The sequence below is a fragment of the Convolutriloba macropyga genome, chromosome 10 (genome assembly GCF_964194025.1).
Source record: "Convolutriloba macropyga chromosome 10, txConMacr16.3, whole genome shotgun sequence".
NCBI classification, from domain to species: Eukaryota; Metazoa; Xenacoelomorpha; order Acoela; family Convolutidae; genus Convolutriloba; species Convolutriloba macropyga.
Genome location: NC_134477.1, coordinates 11,595,463 through 11,617,699, shown reverse-complemented (window position 1 = coordinate 11,617,699; position 22,237 = coordinate 11,595,463). Strand labels below are relative to the sequence as shown.

Sequence of the window (22,237 nt, the reverse complement as noted above, 5' to 3'; positions counted from 1 at the left end):
TGGATAGTTGCTCGTTTTAGGCTATTTGGGAAAACTCCGCTCAAAAAAGATTCGTTGATATAATTAACTAAAAAATTGGGCTAAAGTTCTGTCAAATCTCTTATTGAAGGTGTTAGTGATCAAATCCACACCATGCGAATAAGAATTTTGTAGGCTGGCTATTTGTGAAAGCACTTCTACTACATTTGTTTCATGTAGCATCATAGATTGTTCTTCAGCATAATTAGACGAAGGAAAGCTTAATTGAGGTAATTTGCTTACTATTTCATCTGCAACATTTACAAAATGTTCATTGAAATAATCAGCTATGCTACTGGGGTCATCAGTTCCAATATTATTGAAAACAAGGTTATAACACACATGACTTCTTCTGTTCCTGCCTATCAATTTGTTTATGATTTTGTACATTTTCCGTGAGTCCCTACCACAATTTTGAATTTTGTTTTTTATGAAATTTTTTTTTGTGTCGTTCATGATTTGAGTGCTCTTGCTTTTCAGTTGAAGATATCTATTTTTATCGATGTTATTTTTTGTTCTCAACCATTTTGTTCTTGCATTGTTTCTCTTCGCAAAAAGATTTTTTAATCGATTTGTGACCCATTGATTCATATTTTTCTTTTGTTTTATTTCAACCAAAAGCTGTTGTTTGTCGACTACAAAATGTAAACAGTTACAACATGCGTTGAAAGTTTGATCCGTATTGTTGTTCTGAAATATGATTAATTTGTTTTCCAGTTCCTTTTTGTACTTTTCAAACAGTATTTTGTTGTTGAAGGCAGACGTACTGCAACGTTTAGATGCTTTTATCTTGGGTTTAATCATACTTTTAGTTAGACTGAGAAATACTGGATAATGATCTGTGATGTCGTAACCGATAGAATTTACTATGCATTGATTTTTGTTGATATTTGTCAGAAATAAATCGAGGGATGATTTTGTTGTTGACGTTTCTCTAGTTATACCCGAATCCATTAGGTTTATACCGTTACTACAGATAACATCTTCAAATTTCTTTTTTATTGGAGTCAGAGATAGTTGATCTATATTGAAGTCTCCACATATGATAAGATTTTGGTTCGCATCCACCATAGTCTCAAGATAGTTGTCAAATTCAGTCAAGAACTGATTTTTTTTGAACCCAGGGGGAACATAGTATGTAATCAAAGTATATTTTTCGTTATTTGTTCTAATTTTTATACCTAGGCTCTCATCATAGTTCGTTGCAAAGCTATCTAACGGAAGAATATCCTCACTGCAAAACATGGCTACTCTTCCACCAATTCCCACCCTGTTTTTAGCAATTATTTTCTGATAACCTGATATATTGAAGTGTTCTTCATGAGAACCCTATTTTATCCAAGTTTCAACAAGACAAATCACAGTTGGTAGGGACTCAAATGTTTGCAAAAAAAACCAAACCTGAAGTTCCTCAAGGTGTTTGTTTAGAGACCGGATATTAACAAGCAAGACTGTGAATGTTAGTTTGTTGATGCATAACTTTTGTTTTGCTGAAATGAAACACCGTACATATTTTGTTTTTTGTTCATAGGTATATCAATTCCATTGTTTGTTGCGTCCATATCAGGTGAAAAAGCATAGGTTCTTTTGTTATTCATGAATGAAGTACCATTTTGTACAGTTTGCAAACTCTTTTGTTGTCTCATTTGATAATCCGGGAGCTCACTGATGTCATCAACTGGTTGATATCTTTCACCATCAAAAGCCCATAAGTGTGATTTCTTAATCTTGTAGTGAATGTCCAGTTCTCGAGTTTTTTTTTCAATGATAACATCCTTTTTCGCCAGTCGTTCATGAAGGAAAATAGGATTCCCCATCGAATTTCTCAGACCTCTTAACCATGAAGCACGTTTCAGAATTAAGTCCATTAGTTGCAAATACAAAAATTGAACAATAATAGGCGCAATGTTTCCATTTTTTAGTGGGTAGGCAATCGAGATTTCGTCGGGATTCAAACTAACCTGTGAGATGTTGTTTACTATTTGTAAAATTGGTGCAAGTACATTACCATCAGCTGGGATGTCCATGTTAGTAAAAATAAGAAACGGTCTGTTTTGATATCTTTCTACTGCTGTTAATTGTTTTTCTAACTGATAAATTTTATTTTCTGAATTAATTTGGTTATTCTCAAATTTTTCGAGACGATCCGTAAGATTTTGTATGACTATGTTTTGCTTTGATACAGTATTTGTAAGTTTTTCAATAATTTGTTTCAGTTCGGAAATGTGTCCTGTAGTAAAGTTCTCTTGGTTGGCCATTTTGATAATAAAGCAACGTGAATTTCAAAGCTTTTGAATGGCATAAAAAGAGCAAGAAAGAGCAACTGCTTTGTTTCGCTGTGTACAATGTATATAAATAAATAAATAAATAAATAGCTGTGGAGTCCTGAAAGTTTATTGAAAGTCACATTTTGTCCAAACTGTTTTTTGTGCTCATCCATTTTTATCTATATATCCATATCCAATTGTTGGCGCAACCGTATTTAATTATTTTAATTTCTGCTAAAGTAATGCCAGGAGTTTCTATGTCATGCTGACTGGAACCAGTTGAATCCTTGCGTTCTTTTTGTTCAGATACGGAAATGCAATGTTAATTATAAGTCCAGACCAGCAGCACTTTGGCTGGGTACTACTGATTATTGTAGACTGTATTTATAGGTGAAATATCTGGATTACTACCAGGAGTGGACAAACGGATGCTACAACAAGGTTGACCCAGACCTGGTCGAGTCAGAAGTCGGTAAGTTACCAGGAAATAGCAGCCCAGTAAAAATTGATAAACATTTTTTCTTATATCTGTTTGCTCTAAGAAATACATTTTAAGAATAATTTTGCAACGGTGCAGTAGAACCTTTTTACAATTTGTAATGTACTCCCGGGTTGACAAAAAGTTTTAATAATAGAACTTTCATATTATGGAGCATCGACTTCATACATTCAATAAGTTGTAAGAAAATGGATGGACTACAACTTTGTCATAAATGAATGTTTTATGACTATAACTTTTCCATAATGAGAGTTCTATGATTACAACTTTTTCATAAATTAGAGCTATATGACTTCGGCATTTTCATTGAAGAATGTTCTATGGTGCGGGTATTTATTAAACGGGTCTTGGTTTGATCGCATTCACCTGAGTTCCTGTTCGGTGCCATTTGACGGTAAAAAGAGACATAAGGAGAGACAATTAGGTGCATTAGCAGCTTAATGAACATTCTAAACAAAAAAAAAGGTGATACAAGTTAGTTACCTTCATTACTCTAGATTCAGTGATCGCAAAGGCTAATATCTCATTGCAACGTTAGATCAGGTTGACGTAAGCACTAGAAAGACGTTTTCATACGTAGAGTTGTCTAATTCTTTAAAACAAATTCTTGGCTGAACGATTTAAGTCAACTTTTTTAAAAATAGATTTTTTCGGGTTCGATGACGCAACTGTGACGCATAGTTTGTAAATGTCAGTGACTTTGTAAAGTCTGAAAGCAGTCAAAAAGGGCCAGGAACGTCTTCCTTATCAAATATGTCTAAATTTAAATTATAAAGATATTCATTACAAAGAAACTGGCTGTTATCAGGCACTTAAAACTGCTTCTGCTCTATGACGTTTTTAATGACTACAATTTTTCCATTTTAAAAAACAATAAATTGTCGCCTGAGGCTCAAGTTTCAGATAACTGTTGAAATAGCAATCTCCAAAACGTCTAGGAATTTTGAACTCTAATTTTCAGGTTGACAAAAAATATTTTTTAGTATGAAGTTCTATGACTACAACTATTCCATAAATGCAGTATCACTGAAAACTATTGTTTTCAGATTTTTTTCTCACTATTTTTATGAAACATATTATTTGCCCTTTGTATCAGCCCTATTCATTGCAACTTCTTTTAATGAAAGTTCTAGGATTACGAAATTTTCATATATGACACATTAGGAAATTGTAATTTTACAACTTTTTCAATTATGAAGTCGACGCTGGAGTAAACAGAACCTTGCTTGTTTTGTGTAAAACTTTGGGACTATTAATCAGTATGGGTGCTATTTAAGTATGATTCAAATCTAATTGGGATTTTGCAATATGATGAAAAGATTTGCAAGAATTTTGACGAACACATGACAAGATAAACCCGGGTCGAGGTTTGGCGGTGAATTTTTGTAAGAAATGCGGTGAATTTCGCGGTGAATTTTTGTAAGAAATGCGGTGAAATGTGGTGAATTATTTTTTTTCACCGCATTCACCGCTTTCACCGCATTTCTTACATTAATTTACCACAAAAGTCCATGCGGTGAATTTTTGTAAGAAATGCGGTGAATTTTGCGCTGAATGTTTGTAGGAAATGCGGTGAAATGCGGTGAAATATTTATTTCCACCGCATTCACCGCAATCAACGCATTTCTTACAAAAATTCACCGCATTCACCGCATTTCTTACAAAAATTCACCCAAAAACCTCGACCCGGGAAGCAATCAACATGCAGAATACTCTGTTCTTGATCCCATTAATTGAAAATTAATAATACATCTAGAGTATAGCATGGGAAGGTAAAACAAACTTTCTAAAAAAATTTTTGTACAAAAATCTTAGCCTGTTTTGTCTGGATGAGAATGGACAGATCCTTAACGACGTCCAAAAGGTCTTATATCAAAAATGAACTCAACCTGATAATTGATTTGGCTTGGGTAACTGACTTTTGACTGAATGGTTCGGATCATGGCTAAGTAAGTTTTGGTTCGGATCTGTACTAGTCTTTTACCCCCGCAATTCGATAAAGAGGGGCAACTAAATACTTGGGTTCTTTTAGTAAAGTGAAAATAGCTATTTTAAAGAAACTAATTATTCTTTAATTTAGCAAAACATATTCCGTGCCAAAAGAAGAAAAATCTTGAAAAAAGTTATATAGAACGAAAATTATGTGATGAAAAAATGAAGTCTATTTCATGTCTTCAATTTTTGTTTTTTAATTTACAGAAGTATGTGATTTTTCAATAAAAAATACTTCCTTTAAGCAAATGCTGAAAATCGCGCAAGTAAATCTTTTTTGTCGGAATATGAAACAGACTAGCTGAAAATACTATTTTCGATTAGAGCGATCAAAAGAAATCAGTTAATCAGTGCATTTATCGGTTGAAAAGGTCCAGGTACTTTACATTGTGTGTTTAGGACATTATTTAGAAATTCAAATAATCTTTTCACGTGAAATTAAGAAAAAAAATATACTTTGAGCAAAAACTCGTGATTAAATTTGACAGGAAACCTATGGCGTCTGTTGTACAAACTGGAAAAGACGGCAGAGTCGCCCGTTGCTAAGGAGATGGCGGGAAAAGTGAAACAGAAGGTGGAGGATTTCAAGGAACACCTCCCCCTCATATCCAGTCTCTGCAACCCTGGAATGCGGGAGAGACATTGGTCACAAGTTTCAGAAATCATTGGGTTAGTCATAAGATTGAATGACGTTCTTAAATAATAAAAGTCACAGTCACAGCCGCAGGTCCTAATGTTGCTGTTATTTAACACTTGAAAGATAAAGGGTGACGTTTTCGAGGTATTATCGTCGGGTCGTCGAGGATTTAGGTTTCGGAATAGCGCTTAAATTTCGCTGAAAAATGACAAAGTTTAGCGTAAAATCCCCCCAAAAATAAGCGTTCTTTTTATGAAACATGTAAATTATTCAGATTATAACCCTAAGGTTAGATATTTACATGCATTCAAATGTTAAATAATAATTAATCAGTATTGTTATTGAAATAATAATCTTATATTTGTGGCTGTTCGTTCTCTCGTTCTCATTGGTAAAAATAGGGTTTGAAGGCTCCTATTTGTCTATTAATGGGTATTTTTTTTATGCTGATTGAGGAAAAACTGGGTTAAAACAATTTTAAAACAAGTTTTACTGTTAAAAGTTCTTATTGAAGAGGGCAATTTGTTCCATTTTTGAATGCTTTTCAAGATCAAAGATTTGTGTAATGGTAAAAGGGGCTTGGTGTGGGTGGTTTGATTTGACATTTGATTCCCAAACTGGAGTTGATATTGTAAAATTTATTAGAATAATTTTAAAATTTCCAGATATGACAAAAGTTGCACGCCCGCTCCTTTTTTTATTTGTCGGATGATATACTCAACAGATTTGGGATCTTTTCCGTTTGTGCCCCCCAGTACGTTAAAGCCCCCCCCCCCCAAGGGGGTGCAAATAATATGTGCCCACTAAGTTGGGGGGGGGGGCACAAACGGAAAAGATCCCAGATTTATATTAAATGTAAATAGTTGCTTGTACACTTTTAGGTTGTTTAGTATGGGTTCGGTTTTTTTAGACTGATATACAATTTTTTTCCAATATTACTAGCTGAGGTCACACAGACCCAAGGCCGATAAGCGCCGACCAAAATTAACGCATAAGAGGATGTCAACATTATATGGTCTAGTACTCCCCCACCCCTCCCCGAAATCTCTTACTTAAAGATCTCTCTCATTACAGCTACACACTTCTACCGGATGAAACGACAACACTCTCTTCTTTCCTGGTCATGAAACTGGAACCGTTTCTGGAACAGTTCGAGAGCATTAGCGAAGCTGCCAGCAAGGAGTACTCCCTTGAAAAAGCGCTGGAAAAGATGCAAATCGAATGGGACGAAATCGAGTTTAACCTTCTGGCTTACAGGGAAACTGGAACTTGTATTTTATCATCAGTTGACGACATTCAGATGCTACTTGATGACCAGATTGTGAAAACACAGACTATGAGAGGGTCTCCGTTCATTAAGCCGTTTGAGAATGAGATCAAAGATTGGGAATCGAAGTTGATCTTGTTGCAAGAGATCTTGGACGAGTGGTTGAAAGTTCAGGCTACCTGGCTGTACCTGGAACCCATTTTCAGGTAAATTTCAGTTAAACTGTGGACACAGCTCTCAATAACCAACCCTGTATGGGTGTGAACCATCGTAGACAACCTTTTTGTCTCAGAACTTCGTATGCCCACATGTCTTTTTAAAGATTACGAACAACACTGGTATTTGCAAGAATTAAAAAACAACAACTTTTTGAACTCAACAGCTGGCTGATTTTCGGATTACTCTGGAATTAGAAACTTTACAAGAACCTATTTTGAATCTAGATGGAATTTTTTTTTCAATTACAGGAATTAAATCAGTCCTATAATTCCTCAAATTTTCCTAACACACTTCTTAGAGCGCTAGAAAGTATTATTCATGTTTTGATCATTATTCATGTCTTGTAACATATGCACATGATTCGAATCTATTGATTCACTGATTTACTGTTCAAAGTAAAGAACATTATAGGAACCGTTTAATTCTAATCAATTTTCGAACTTTCCACTGGCGCTTATTTGGTGTCCGTTTTCAGTTCGCCTGACATCATGGCCCAAATGCCCGAAGAAGGCCGACGTTTCACGACAGTTGACAAAACATGGCGAGATCTGATCAAACAAGTGCTGCTTGACAAACACGTTTTAGCAGTCACAAACATTGAGAAAATGCTGGACAAACTTAGAAAGAGCAACGAATTTCTGGAACTGATTTTGAAAGGATTGAACGATTATCTGGAAAAGAAACGGCTCTACTTCCCAAGATTTTTCTTCCTTTCAAACGATGAGTTGCTTGAAATCTTATCCGAAACTAAAGACCCGACAAGAGTTCAGCCACACTTGAAAAAATGCTTTGAAGGTATCGCAAAACTTTCGTTCACTGAAGTCTTGGACATCACGCACATGAAAAGTTCTGAAGGTGAAATTGTCGAACTTCGTGATATCATTTCGACCTCTAAAGCTAGAGGTCAAGTTGAAAAATGGCTGCTTGAACTCGAAAGCGATATGTTGGCGTCGCTTCAAAAAGTTACTGACGAATCGAGGCAAGATTACGAAAGTTGCATTCGAATTGAGTGGGTCACAAAATGGCCCGGGCAGGCCGTGCTATGTGTTTCGCAGTTATTTTGGACTTTATTTGTCTCACAATCAATTGTAAACGGTAAACAAGCTTTGTGCGATTATTTCGAGCTCTGCAATCAACAAATAGACGAAATTGTGGGCAAAGTTCGTGGCAAATTACCGACTCAAAATCGGGTTACACTCGGCGCCTTGATAGTTTTGGATGTGCACGCACGCGATGTTCTGGCGCTTATAAAGCAGGCTGGAGTCAGTTCGATTAACGACTTCAAGTGGTTGAGCCAGTTGAGATATTACTGGGAGGATGAAAATGTTATGACCCGGATGATCAATACACAATTGGCGTATGGGTACGAGTATTTGGGCAATTCGCCCAGATTGGTAATCACGCCTCTCACCGACAGGTGCTATAGGTTAGACGCATAATCGATTTCTGGATACATTATATATTGTCCCTCTGAAGCTGGGCTTTTCCACACTTCGATCTGTAATCAGACCATCTTAGGATACTCGGGGAGGGGTTTGGCGGGAGGGATTTGGGCTTTGTAAAGAAGGAACCCAATCAAACGGCCGGAATACAATTTTTGCCAAAATTTGATCAAAAAAGAAAACTGGGGCAATCAAATATTCATGTGTTTCAAAATTTTGTAGTTGAACTGAAATTTAACTTTTCGATTGAAAAATAATAATTGATAACTTCTTAAAAACGTCGAGGAAGAAAAATCCATTCCTTAATTTTGCTCATAGGCAAGTGTTTATAAAGGCAGTCGAAGTTTGCATCCTAAAGTGTCTCCCTAGATCACATGGGCGTCAAATTGATGGGCTTAATGGCACTTTTGTCGTCCACGTTTAATATTTTGCATTTTCATTTTATACTAACAGCAGAATTAATTTAACATTAACGTATTAGAATATGATGTGACCGGAGGACAGAGGACAGGTGTCTGGAGAATGATCTGATTAGGGGGGTAAAGCTGGTAAGTTATGATCAGAAGGAATAGTTTGGTTTGGTGGACGCCGTATCGGCCGACAGGGCGTTTAGCCGACAACCAATAAAGAGAATTGAGTCGACAGTTTCATTTAATAAGAACAAATAGATTCATAAACGGTATTTCGTAGGTAGGTTATATATACGACACAGTTTTTGTCATCTACCGTCAGAAATCAAAGTCTATTAAAATGGTCTGATCAGAGGGCAAAGTCACTTAAACCATCCAGAGGAAATTAATCCAATTATTACAAGCATCCTTGGAAACTACAGAGCAAAAAATATGAACAAATTTCAATAAATGACGTTATTTTGCAGAACTTTGTTTGGAGCGTTGAGTCTTCATTTGGGTGGGGCACCTGAAGGACCAGCAGGAACTGGAAAAACAGAGACGACCAAAGATCTGGCCAAAGCAGTTGCTAAACAGGTTGGTTGAGATACTTATATCGGTGCAATCGAAAATCACAATATCGAAATCATCTGTTTAGCTGAAAATTCAATTCACCTAAAACAATAAATAACCCCAGACGAACGGTTATGTCGTAAGATCTTGTTAACCATTATAAACATCTGATAAACATTTTTCAAAAAATAAAATAGTTCCGAAATGAACAAAAAATTAAAAACAGCCCAGAATGTAATTTTACGAAGAAAAAAAACAAATTATGGAAGCTTTAAAATTATTGCGATAATATCATTTTAAGTACTGTAGTGAAAATTATTTTTGAATCGTTTTTTATGTTATCCCGACATCCCCAGTCAAAATCGAACGATTATCCTGCAAGATCCTGCAAGATTACCCTTTTTTGCAAGGTTCTTGCAAGATCTTGTAAGATAACCATCCGGTCTCGACTGGGGATTGGAAAATGTTGAAAATCCATTTGCCAGGCAAAAATTATGCAACTTTTAATTGATCTGAAAAAAATAAAAATTCAAAACAAGATACAATTATTTTAGTGCGTGGTGTTCAACTGCTCGGACGGTCTAGACTACATAGCCCTGGGCAAGTTCTTCAAGGGTCTGGCATCTTGTGGTGCCTGGTCTTGTTTTGACGAATTCAACAGAATTGATGTCGAAGTGCTTTCTGTTGTCGCCCAACAGATTTTGACAATTCAGAGAGGTAAGCTAATTTTAGAGAACTTTCTATCAATTATAGTTCTTGCTAAAAATTAAGAGCTCTCCTTTTTTTAAAAGGTTTTGCTTATTATGTAATGATGTTATTGAATAAAAAAGCAGCTCAAAATGTTGTTTCGCCCAAAATTGCATTACTTGCCAGGAGTTCAGATTTTAATGTATTCCGTCAGCGAAAAATGATTGAAAAACTTACTGAAATAAGTTTGCCCTGTGAGATGCCTATGATAGTTCTTGCAACCAATGTGCCAGAGGTGCCGGATGGATTCAAATATGCCCAGAACAAAGATGCATGCACGCGGGGGGCGTTCTTCGTTCAACATTTGTTAGTCCGGAATCATCAAAAAACGCACTAAGGTCTGTTTAACGGACCCAAACCCAATCATGAACGCAATAATTCTAAAAATGAAGCCTCGAAACTCTGAACAAAAACGAACGGTAGTCTGGGCTTCAAAGAATGTCTGGAAATGAAACTCGGAAGTAAATAATTTAACATTTTCTGTGAAATGTCAAAATGATTGAAAGAATTGATTAAAATAACATAAAGTTTTCTTTATTTACGTTGCAATTGTTCTATCAACAACAATATTTATTATAGCTGCGAAGCTGTAAGCAGAGCGTAGCTATATTGCGGTGCTCTTGGTTTTTTTACAATTCAAGAATTTGCGCTGTCTTTTTTTTAAGATCTGTTCACACATTTTCATGATTTTTGAAGTCAAATTGGAGTAGTGATTTTGGTCACACCGAAACAGGAAGTGGAGCGAAAAAGCGAGTGGTTTTGCGACGTGAATTTTTTTCGCTCCAAATTTAAAGTAGAGTGAGAAAATGGTGTTTGAACAAAAATTTGCTTTCTCGTTAGCGGTTTTTTGTTCACATGCGGCAATTTGACTTCGATTTTTACTGTTTTTTCGTTTTTTTGGATCGGATTTTTTTCTAAATGGTATTTCCAATCCATTCATAGTCCGTTCTAGGTCTAGTTTTCTGTTTAGTCAATGAAAATTCTTTGAATTGTACGTCAGGACTTCTCCTGCTATGTTTTTTTTGTTTCGTCGTCTGACGCTCTTTTTTCGTTTTACATTTGTTCACACAGCAAAGCTGAAAAAGTCAAATTTTCTGAATGACTTCTTCCTCTCACTAACGGCATTTGCGCGCGTGACGTCATTTCTCACTCGCTTTAGCGAAAGTTTTTAGTTTATTTGCGTGATTAGATTTTGATCATACGTGACTTACCTCACTCAATAAAATGACTTTTGCACTTTAAAACTTAGGTTTAATTTGAATTTGTTTAAGGTCAAAGAAACTCATATGTGCAGTAAAGGTCCCTAATAAGAGGCTTCTGCGGAATGAATTTTAACAAGCTTTATTGATTTATCGCTGAATGTTTTTTAACCCAGTTTTTTGAGCGGCGTCGATTTTTTTTTCAATTTAGATCTGTATCTGTTTCTATCTCTATTTTATGACATGCAGGTCTATTTTTTTGCAGCTATTCCGGCAATCTGCCGGCTATGTTTTTTCAAATTGAATTTTTTGGAAAACATTTTTTTTGTTGCAAACGATTTTGTTATCTTGCAAACTGTCGAAGCAATTTTCAAGTTCTTTTTAAAAGCAGTCGACTTCAACCATTTTTTGGGAGCTCACCATCAATGTGAGCAAAATTGAAGTCTGAAATAGAGAAAGGCCTCGTTTCTGGTCTGGCAAGAGTTTTTTTCTAACTTGATTAACTGCATTTAAAATGCATATAAACAGAAATGATAAATAAGCCTGCTCCTTCAATGAAGGTGGATATTTTGACTGTTCAAAATAGCGACGAAATTCACTTTTAAAAAGCTCACCTCAAAACAACTCACCTCAAGACCACCAAAAAAGCTCAAATTATTAACAAATTTTTGAAACAAATGTTGTTTTCTCAAATGATGCCTCATTATTATTGATGTTTTGGATGCTGCTTCAAATTCTGTTTTGCAATTCCCCACTGCTATAGAACTGGTCTTTTTACTTAACTAATTCTGTTAGAATATCGATCAAACTATAGTCTTAAACTTAGTGAGAATCAGAAAGAAAGTTTGACTTAACAGATCAGAAAGACAAGAAATATGACTTCGATCAAAGAAATTATATAAATGAATCGTCAAGAAATGGTGCTTAGAATCAATATTCGGTTCAAATTGGTGAATATAGATAACTATTATTAGAGTTAGATTAATTGATGTAAAATCTTCCCGGCATGTGTTAAATGATGATGATATCTCCGGACGTGTGAATGAATTCTTAGAAAAGTGCAAATGCATTCCATTTACGGTTCCCTTTGCGACTGCAGAAGCAAACCATATTGGGTGACCTTTGCTAACCCCACCATAAATCACGGTGCTAAGATTAGATTAGTTTTGTATCTTGACTTTTTCACACTGATAATGGGTATATATACAGCTGATTTTTGAGACCTTTTTCATCCCCAAAATCAAATCACCATCTTGATCTAATAATCAGGTCTCTCCTGTAAATCTCTAAACTCTATCATTTTGTTATTCTCTCCGTTTTGAGAAATTAATTCTTTTACTTAGTTAAAAACGCTTTTTATTCCGCTTGCGAAAGTCCATAACCCAACAGGTTATGGGCCCAGCACTTTTCTAAGTCATAAAATTAATTTCCAAAACAAAAATAATTTGTTGTTGACAGTCAAAATCCTTTTCTGCTTAGTATCTTTTCTTTTCACAACTGTTTTGCCTGCCCAAACTCCAATGGATCAACAGAGAGTGAAGCTGCTGACCTACACAGGAAAGGCACAGCAATTTGCAATCTGGAGCACAAGATTTGTGGCGATGATGCAGACGAAGGGACTCTACAAATCACTACTGGGGTCAGAGGAGCAACCTAATGAGCCTGCGCCACTGGCCAATGGGGCAACCAATGATGAGAAAAAGAACCACAAGGTGCTGAAGGATGCATATGAGAAGGAAGTTGCAGACATCAAGGAGAAACGGAACAATGTGTGGCGCCATCTGGCACTAACTCTAGATGCAATGACCCTCATGATGATGAGACATGACTGTGTGGGAGATGATGGCATTGGAGATGAAGCAGAGGCTTGGAAGCTTTTGCAAGAGAGATTTCAGAGTGTGGAGACGCCGACAGTGGTGACTTTAGTGGCACAGCTTGCTCGACTGCAGCTTGAGGATTCTGAAGATTTGGACAGCTTCTTCATCAGAGGACAGGAGTTGCTCACAAGGCTACAAGAAGCAGGGGAAGCAGTCTCAGAGACCCTCTTCAACGCCTTGCTCCTCAATGGTCTGCCAATGAGGTATGAAAGTTTTGTTATACAGGAAAGCTTCGACCCGGCAACGAACTTCACAGAGTTGAGGAAAAGGCTGCAGAACTTTCATGAGAGCACGGTGCAGAGACACAAGGGACAAAGTGGTTCAGTGGCACTGGCAGTGAAGCGCAACTTCAAGAAGGGACCCAAGAAAGAAAACTGCTTTGTGTGTGGGATCCCTGGACACTTTGCCAAGGACTGCAGGAAGAAGGAGACAGCACAATGCAGCAAGTGTGGTGAGAAGGGTCACCTAGACAGGGCATGCAAGAGACAAAGAGATGGAGGCAAACATGAGTCGGTGGCAATGGATCCAACATTGGCTATAACAGACGAGGAATGCTGGGCAGCTCTTACCCAGTGGAAGACAGCAGGCATGCTAGTGGACAGTGGTTGTACAGATCACATAGTGACGAACATCGATGTATTCCTGGTCTTTGTGCCCATTCAATCAGTGGTCAGAAATCCCAACGGAGAGGCTTCCAGAGTGGTGGGCAGAGGCTGTGTGAGGATCAGCATACCCTCAAACAAAGGGGAATTCCAACGAGAACTCAAAAATCTTCTGTGTGTGCCGGACTATTCTTCAAACCTCCTATCAGTCTCAAGATGCACTGATTGGAGACATAGCTTCACTTTCGAGAGAGGAAACAGCTGCATGAAACTCCAGAAGGGAACTCGGGTAAAACTAACACAAGAAAAATATTTGTTTTACTTACCCTGCAGCGTTCTAGAATTCAAGATGAGTTCCAACAGCGTGAAACTTGACAGTGCAGGAAGTGGCACAGACGATTGGGTCATTTGAATCAAGCGGATGTGGCCAGGAATGCACCAGAGACAGTGGGGGAACTCGATGATGTATGCAATGTGTGTGCATTAGCCAAGATCACAAAGACTCCAGTACCAAGAGTGGCAGAGAGCCAAGTAGAAGAGAAGCTGGAGAGGGTGTTCACAGACGTGATGGGACCTTTCAGAGTAGAGTCACTGCCAGGGTTCCGGTTCTGCATAGTGTTTGCAGACCAGTACACAAAATTTGTGTTTGTGGAATTGCTTAAGGCAAAGAGTGAAGCATTGGCCAGCCTGAAGAAATTTGTTCTCAGTGTGGGGACGCCCAAGAAGCTGAGGCAAGACAATGCGAAGGAGTTTCTCTCAGAGCAGTTAAAGACGTACTGCTTAGATGCAGGCATTCTACAGGAGAAGACCATACCAGAGCACAACAGAATGGGTTAGCTGAGAGGTGCAACAGGACACTGCTGGAGATGCCAAGATGTTTGCTCATTGACTCAGGACTTCCCAAGATGATGTGGGGAGCAGCAATTCTTCACGCAGCAAGGATCAGAAACTTGGTTGTGAGACGAGGAGAAGAAAAATGCCCAGCAGAGCTTATGAGAGGTATAAAACCTAAGCTTCCAATTAGTAAATTATCTATTTTTGGTTGCACAGTCTTCATGAGGAAGAGGGACAGAGAAGTCAGCAAACTGGACCCAAGGCACTGGAAGTAAAGTTTGTGGGTTACACTGAAGGAGAAAACGGATACCTGGTGTACATACCCAACACACGCAAGGTGATGGCAGTTCGAGATGTGATCATCAAGGAGTCTGAAGTGGGCTCAATCCCTGACAACAAAGAAACGGCTGACCTACTAGATGATGGGTCGGAACTGGGAATCTGGCACCCAGATGATGGTCATCAAGACGATGACAACAGAGAACGACAGAACACAGCTACTGCAATAAAGGAGGAGTGGCATGACACAGGGAGCGTGAATACTCAAGAAACAACACTGAGACAAGAGGCCTCGGATGTTGGAGAAACAGCACTAGATAAAGGATCTACTGCAACAAGAGAGAGTGACAGAGACTCAGAGTTACCGGAAGACAGTGATACAGAAGACTTCTCACAGTTAGAGACAGTTGGATTCAATGAAGATGCACTGGAACACGCGGACAGAGCAGAGCCCAGACGATGGACACGAGCAAGGAATGTTCCACAATTTTTTGGAGAAGTCAGGACTTATCTTTTTGTGACTGAGGGCGACTATGTGGAACCCAAAACAGTCTACGAAGCCAAGCAAGGTGACGATTGGGACCAGTGGCACCGGGCAATGAAGGACGAAGTCAAGGCACTCCAAGACAACGAGACTTGGAACCTAGTGAGACCACCCAGAGACAGGGACGTCATACTGGGCAAATGGGTCTACAAAGTGAAAGTGGGACCCAGTGGTCAAATGGAAAAATAAAAAGCGCTCTATGCGGCGAAAGGTTTCAAACAAGTGGAAGGACAGGACTACATTGAGACTTTTGCGCCAACGTGAAAGCCAGAGACATTCAGGATTCTACTTCAGCTATTAGCGAAGCAAGGCCATGTGATGGACCAATTTGATGTCAAGACTGCTTTCCTGCACTCACCAATCGAGGAAGAAGTGTATCTGGAACAGCCACAGGAGTTTGTAAAACGCGGATCAGATGGGATGAAGTTAGTATGTCAACTAAATAAATCAATTTATGGTTTGAAACAGGCTGCTAACAACTGGTACAAAGAGCTGGCAAACTTCCTACTGAGACAAGGATTCACCAGAAGCAGGAACGATCACTGCTTGTTCGCAAGATCAGAGGCAGAGGATCACACCTTCATCTTTGTCTGGGTTGACGACATCATAGTAGCATCAAGATGTATGACAGTGGTCTCTGATGTCAAGAAGGCACTAGAAGCAACCTTTCACATGGAAGACAGAGGGAGACTACATTGGTTTCTGGGTCTAAGAATCAGACGAGAAGAGGGGAAATTCACAGTCGACCAAGAACGCTACATAGAAACAATGCTTGAGCGGTTTCAAATGGATCAATGCAAACCCTCAAGAACTCCAGCTGATTTGAAATTGAAACTTCAGACAGCACAGAACGGAGAGGAAGAAGTTGACCAGAGGATCTACAGAAGCTTGGTTGGATCACTTCTGTATCTGGCCAAACAGACGAGGCCGGACATCATGTTCACAGTCAACATTCTGTCCAGACACATGAATGCACCTACCAATCAACACTGGATGTGCGGAAAACGACTTCTGCGATATCTTCAAGGTTCAAAAGGTTTAAAACTTACTTACACAAAAGAGGCTAGTTATGATTTAGTGGGGCAAAGTGATGCAGACTGGTCTGGAGACGTGAACGACAGAAAATCAACAACGGGCTATTACTTCAAGCTCAACGGACGTGGCGCAGCACTCAGCTGGGGTGTCAAGAAGCAGGCCACAGTTGCTCTTCCTTCATCAGAAGCAGAATATCAGGGCATGGCAGCAGCAGTTCAGGAAGCACTCTACCTGAAACAACTTTTAGAGGATTTTGGCATCCAACAGAAACGTCCAATAGCAATTGGAGAAGACAACCAAAGTTGTATCAGACTCTGCCAAAACCCAGTCATGCACAAAAGGAGCAAGCACATCGAATCAAAGTTTCACTTCATCCTGGACAAGACGGAGGATCGGACTATTTCAATTCATTACGTCCCTACAGACAAAATGGCAGCGGACATCTTCACAAAGTCCTTACCTTTTTCGAAAGTGGAAACATTCAGAGCAGTTTTGATGGGAACAGACTCTACGCAATCAGCTCAAGTCTGAGTGGGGGTGTTAGAATATTGATCAAACTATAGTCTTAAACTTAGTGAGAATTAGAAAGAAAGTTTGACTTCAGATTAGAAAGACAAGCAATATGACATCGATCAAAGAAATTATATAAATGAATCGTCAAGAAATGGTGCTTAGAATCAATATTCGGTTCAAATTGGTGAATCTAGATAACTATTATTGGAGTTAGATTAATTGATGTAAAATCTTCCCAGCATGTATTAAATGATGATGATATCTCCGGAAGTGTGAATGAATTCTTAGAAAAGTGCAAGTGCATTCCATTTATGGTTCCCTTTGCGACTGATTTGCAGAAGCAAACCATATTGGGTAACCTTTGCTACCCCCACTATAAATCACGGTGCTAAGATTAGTTTTGTATCTTGACTTTTTCACACTGATAATGGGTATATATACAGCTGATTTTTGAGTCCTTTTTCATCCCCAAATTCAAATCACCATCTTGATCTAATAATCAGATCTCTCTTGTAAATCTCTAAACTCTACTGTAAAATATCATTTTGTTATTCTCTCATTTTTGAGAAATTAATTTTTTTACTTATTTAAAAACGCTTTTTATTCCGCTTGCGAAAGTCCATAACCCAACAAATTCGGTAAAATGTTTCTCGATTTTTTATCAGTTTAGTAACAGAAATTGAGTTGATTATACTGTTTTTTTGATTGACTCAAAACTAATTGTTTCTATAAAGAAATTTTTAAAATTTTGTCACACCCACATTAAAAAGTAGAGTGAAATCTGTATCAGCACTGTGGTTGCGGTTTCTCATAGTTGGTTTGTTTCAAATTTTGATTTCTTTGTGCTCGTGTCTAAGACTAGGATGGTTGTCTTATGTGGTCAGTGTCCAGGATTGAGAATAGTTTCAGTCAACAGTTTGTTACAGTCTACAGTCAACTGTTTTTTTACTTGTAAAAATATTTTCACCAACAATGCTTTACAATTTGGGTTTTCACAAAAATTTGAAAGATCTCAAATGTCTGGGGATAATTTTCATCTAAAAGATAAGATAACTTAATTACTACTTTTGGGACGAGAATAGTTCTCGGGGACACACTATTCCTCGTTCCTGCAGGAGAAATAAAACGAGAAGTCATTTTCACCTCCCTCCCAAGCTAATTGTCGCCACTTCTTAAGATGATACTGAAGTTGCAAAAAGAATCTTATTTTCCGGAAATCTCCAAAATGTCTAAATTTTTCCAGATTTATAATTCAATGTATCAACAGTAGGGAAAAGTTTATAAACTAGAAGCAAAATGGCAGCAGTTAAATTTGTCCAAATATGTAAGCATTATTGAAATTTTCAAAAAAATTTTCACATGTCGTTTTTTTCTCAAATGTCTCAAGCTTTATTGACAGCCCACTTGACAGATCAAAGGGAGTAAATTGGGTGTTATGACATTGGGTATATTTGCACATTGGGTATCTTGGTATTGCGTAATTTTCCGCCATGTAACCCAGATTATCATAACAGGCTAAAGTAGATGTTATTGAAAAGTAATCCTCTTTAATAAATAATTAATTATGTTAAGAAAACGTTTTTGGTAGTTTCAACATTAGTTTAAAATAGTGGGTATATTTTGGGTATTTTGTCACATTGGGTATATTGGCATTGGGTAATTTGCCCTGACACCTAATGCAAATTCTTTTTAAAGTATTCTTTTTTAATAAATCTTTTATTTATTTGAACAGGAGTTGGGTCACGAAGAGCAATGCTCCTGTTCAACGAAAGCTTGTTTAGTCCCGGTACATAAATGCAATCCTAATTGTATAAATGTATCTATGTGCAGTAGAATATATGTCACACTTAACCCAGACTGTCTTGTTCTCATCATTAGCGTTGATTTTGGTGTTTATCTTTTGCGCTATTATAAGATGTTTATGTCAGTGTTGTTGTTTATTTCTGGTTGTTTAGTCATTTAACTTTTCAAGTTCTTATAGTTCATATTGGACGGGGTACTAAAAGCACGTCTGCATTGGGGCTGAGTTAACTATCTGTCTGATAAGGGAGATAAAAGCACTTTTTCTGCTTATAAGGCTCTGAAACTACCCGTGTCGCCACTTCTTAGTAATCAAACTAAGATTATATATGATACCATACAAATCATAGACTATATCTTAGTATGATTTAATATGATTTCTTTTTTTCATATTTGACTTTGAATGACTTTTAAGAAATCTTGAACAATTTTTGTATTAAAACCAAGAAACCATGAAAAATGACGTTTGTTTGAAAGGCGAATAAGCATATAAGGTTTTTCTATGAGTCATAAGAAATCATTAATGATCTTAGTACGAGTTTTAGGAGATGTGATAAATGTGTCCTAGTCTTTTCGTGATACCGCTTACTGTCTCGAACCGCAAGAACAACTATCCGCACTTAAGGCGAGTTTCACTTACCCAAAAAACGGAGACTCTGATAGCGACTTCAGACAAAAAGGATAGAACAGAAACTAGACTTAGAGCTAAAGAAATGCAGCACCATAACATATATAGGCAAGCGTAACAAATAGCTGAATGGGAGAAGTTTTTATATGAAAATATTTTAGGACTTGTCAGTTTGCTGTATTTTTAAGCATCAATTAATTTTTTTCTGATCTTAGCATGATTGTCAAGATTTCATTCAGATTTTATATGACTTTGTATGGTTACTAAGAATCCTACATGACATTGTATGATAGCTAAGAAACTATTATGGCGAGCAACATCGATGGCTTTTGGTTCTAATTTTGTGCTCTAATGCTATCTTGGGTCGAGTTGTGATGTGATATAAGCGAATAAAATTGTATGAATTTATGTACCAGTTTGAGCGAAAAATTAGTTGCTGTGCTGAATGCGCTGACACAAAATCTTTTCAGTGCATTTCCTTCCAGAGCATTCCCTTTTTCAGCAGATTTCTTCAATAATTTCAACAAGTAAAAATTTTGAATATCGATACGATCGGGGCATTTTTTCTACAAGTATTTGGATAATTTGTTAAACTTTGCTGGGCAAAATTTGGTTTGTTGAAAGCATTTTCTGGAGATATTAAGCAAAAATTTTGAAATAAACATATAAGGAATAGCAAAAAAACGTTTACAAAGGACAAGATCCAATTGGAAAAGTAATTACGAGTTTAAATTAAGTATTTGGTCAATTTATTAAGAATCCTATTCACGTAACTTTTCTTGCAATTGAAAGACCAAAACTAGAAAATTATTTGTGGTTGAATTTTCTACATTTTCGGGTTTTTAGGCAATCAATTTTTCTGCTATCTTTTATCGGAAAATTTTATCCCCCAAACGGAACAACCATTTATTTTTGATAATTGGTGGTAAGCGACATTTAGCATTTAGGCTCTTCATGCTTACGGACGGTGTTCGAAAAGCGCAAGTTTTGGTGAGTTTATAGTAAGTTTCCATAGATTCCACACATGTCACTTTATCATTAACAAATTTACTTTACGTTGGTCGACCCGTGTTAGCTGTAGTTAGATATGTTTGGGAACTTGAGCACAGCTGAATCACTCTATCGCGATCGCGAAAACTTATCCTTGCAATAAATTTACACAATAGTTTCAAATCAAACGCGCTTCTAAAAAATCGTATTTCGTTTAGGTTGTCCGTAATATATTATTTTTAAGTTTTTTTCATCCAATGAAATTCCATTTTTATCCAATTTAAAACGAAAATAATCTCCTACCGTTATTCGATAGCACTTCGAGTACAACATTTTTCTTCCTTTTAAATGCTACCACCCTCTCTCGTTTAGCCCCCCCCCCCCCCCCCCCCCACCCTACCCCCATTCTGAAAACTAAAATATATGCGGTTATAAGTGTTTGCTGTTATAATCTGTTTTTTAATCGCATTGTATCTTCATTTTGTGTCTATCTGTGGCAAAAAAGAGTGTGAAAAATCGCTTCATTTCAAATTACTGTCTGGACTGTCGAATCATGGCTGTTTGTGCCTGAATCATGTGGTTCATACTTCCACCACCTCACCCCGGGAATTGCTGACTATTTTGTTCTACACAGCTAAAGAATAGATGAGCTCTGTTGTACTTGTTTTGAACATTTTGTAGAGGAGTTTTGTTGAATTAGATTTCAGTTCTGTTTATTGAGCAATCATTGTAAGACACCCACATTAACAGGTGGAGAGGACCGAAGAGTGAACAGACCATCCTTGTTTTATATAATTTTGTTCAATGTTACGCTGAACAAGCCGTATTATGTTGATTTTCTCTATCGCTTTTAAAATGTATTCTCTAAAATTATCCTCATTTGTTTTCAGGTATTGCATCGGGTGGCGAAATGCTTCTCTTTGAGGGCACAGAACTTAAACTTAACCCAACATGCGCTGTATTCATTACTATGAACCCGGGTTACGCCGGGCGATCTGAACTACCCGACAACTTGAAAGCCCTGTTCCGACCCGTAGCCATGATGGTGCCCGACTATGCTATGATATCCGAAATTGTTCTCTACTCGTGCGGGTTCGTATCGGCCAGAGCTCTGGCTGTGAAGATTGTGGCAACTTACAGACTGTGTTCGGAGCAGTTGTCGAGCCAGTTTCATTATGATTATGGGATGAGGGCTGTCAAGTCGGTTTTGACAGCTGCTGGAAACTTGAAACTGAAATATCCGGACGATGACGAAGAAATGTTGATGTTAAGGTCCGGTTTTTTATAACCCCACTAACTACTAATTATAGATTGACTACTTTATGTTTGTTTTTTCCCTACCAAGAACACTTCTCTCCAAAAAGTGTTGTGTTAGGATTGTGTTCCAAGTCGAACATCAATTTCCACTGATAATCTTTAAAGGGACTAAATATTTGGAACTAGTTTTTCATTTAAATTTGCTGCTTTCTTCAGTTTTTGTTTAATATAAACTATGGTTTAAGGGTTTAAAGATTACGATTTTTAAATCATCAATTTCAAATTAAATTTATGCAATGAGAAGTTCCAATGCAACATATTACAAAATTATAAGTTACCATTTTTTGAGAATTTATTGCGAGCATTTTATTGTGAACTTATTGGTACAATAAATTATTGTATAATATTTGGTACTTGTTTTTCGTTTTCTTTTGTATCATTACGAGTTTGGTTCTGATTGCAGGTCAATTAATGACGTCAACTTGCCCAAGTTCCTGTCACAAGATCTGCCCCTGTTTGCGGGCATAACCTCTGACTTATTCCCTGGAGTCCAGTTACCCAAGCCAGACTATGTGGCAATGATTGAGGCCGTGGACTTCCACTGCAAACGTCTCAATTTACAGGTACGT

General features: G+C 37.4%; 1 pseudogene; it reads left to right on the top strand.

The window, feature by feature from the left end:
• Positions 1 to 22,237, top strand: part of LOC142348566 (dynein axonemal heavy chain 7-like) — a 460,211-nt pseudogene that overhangs the window by 92,092 nt on the left and 345,882 nt on the right.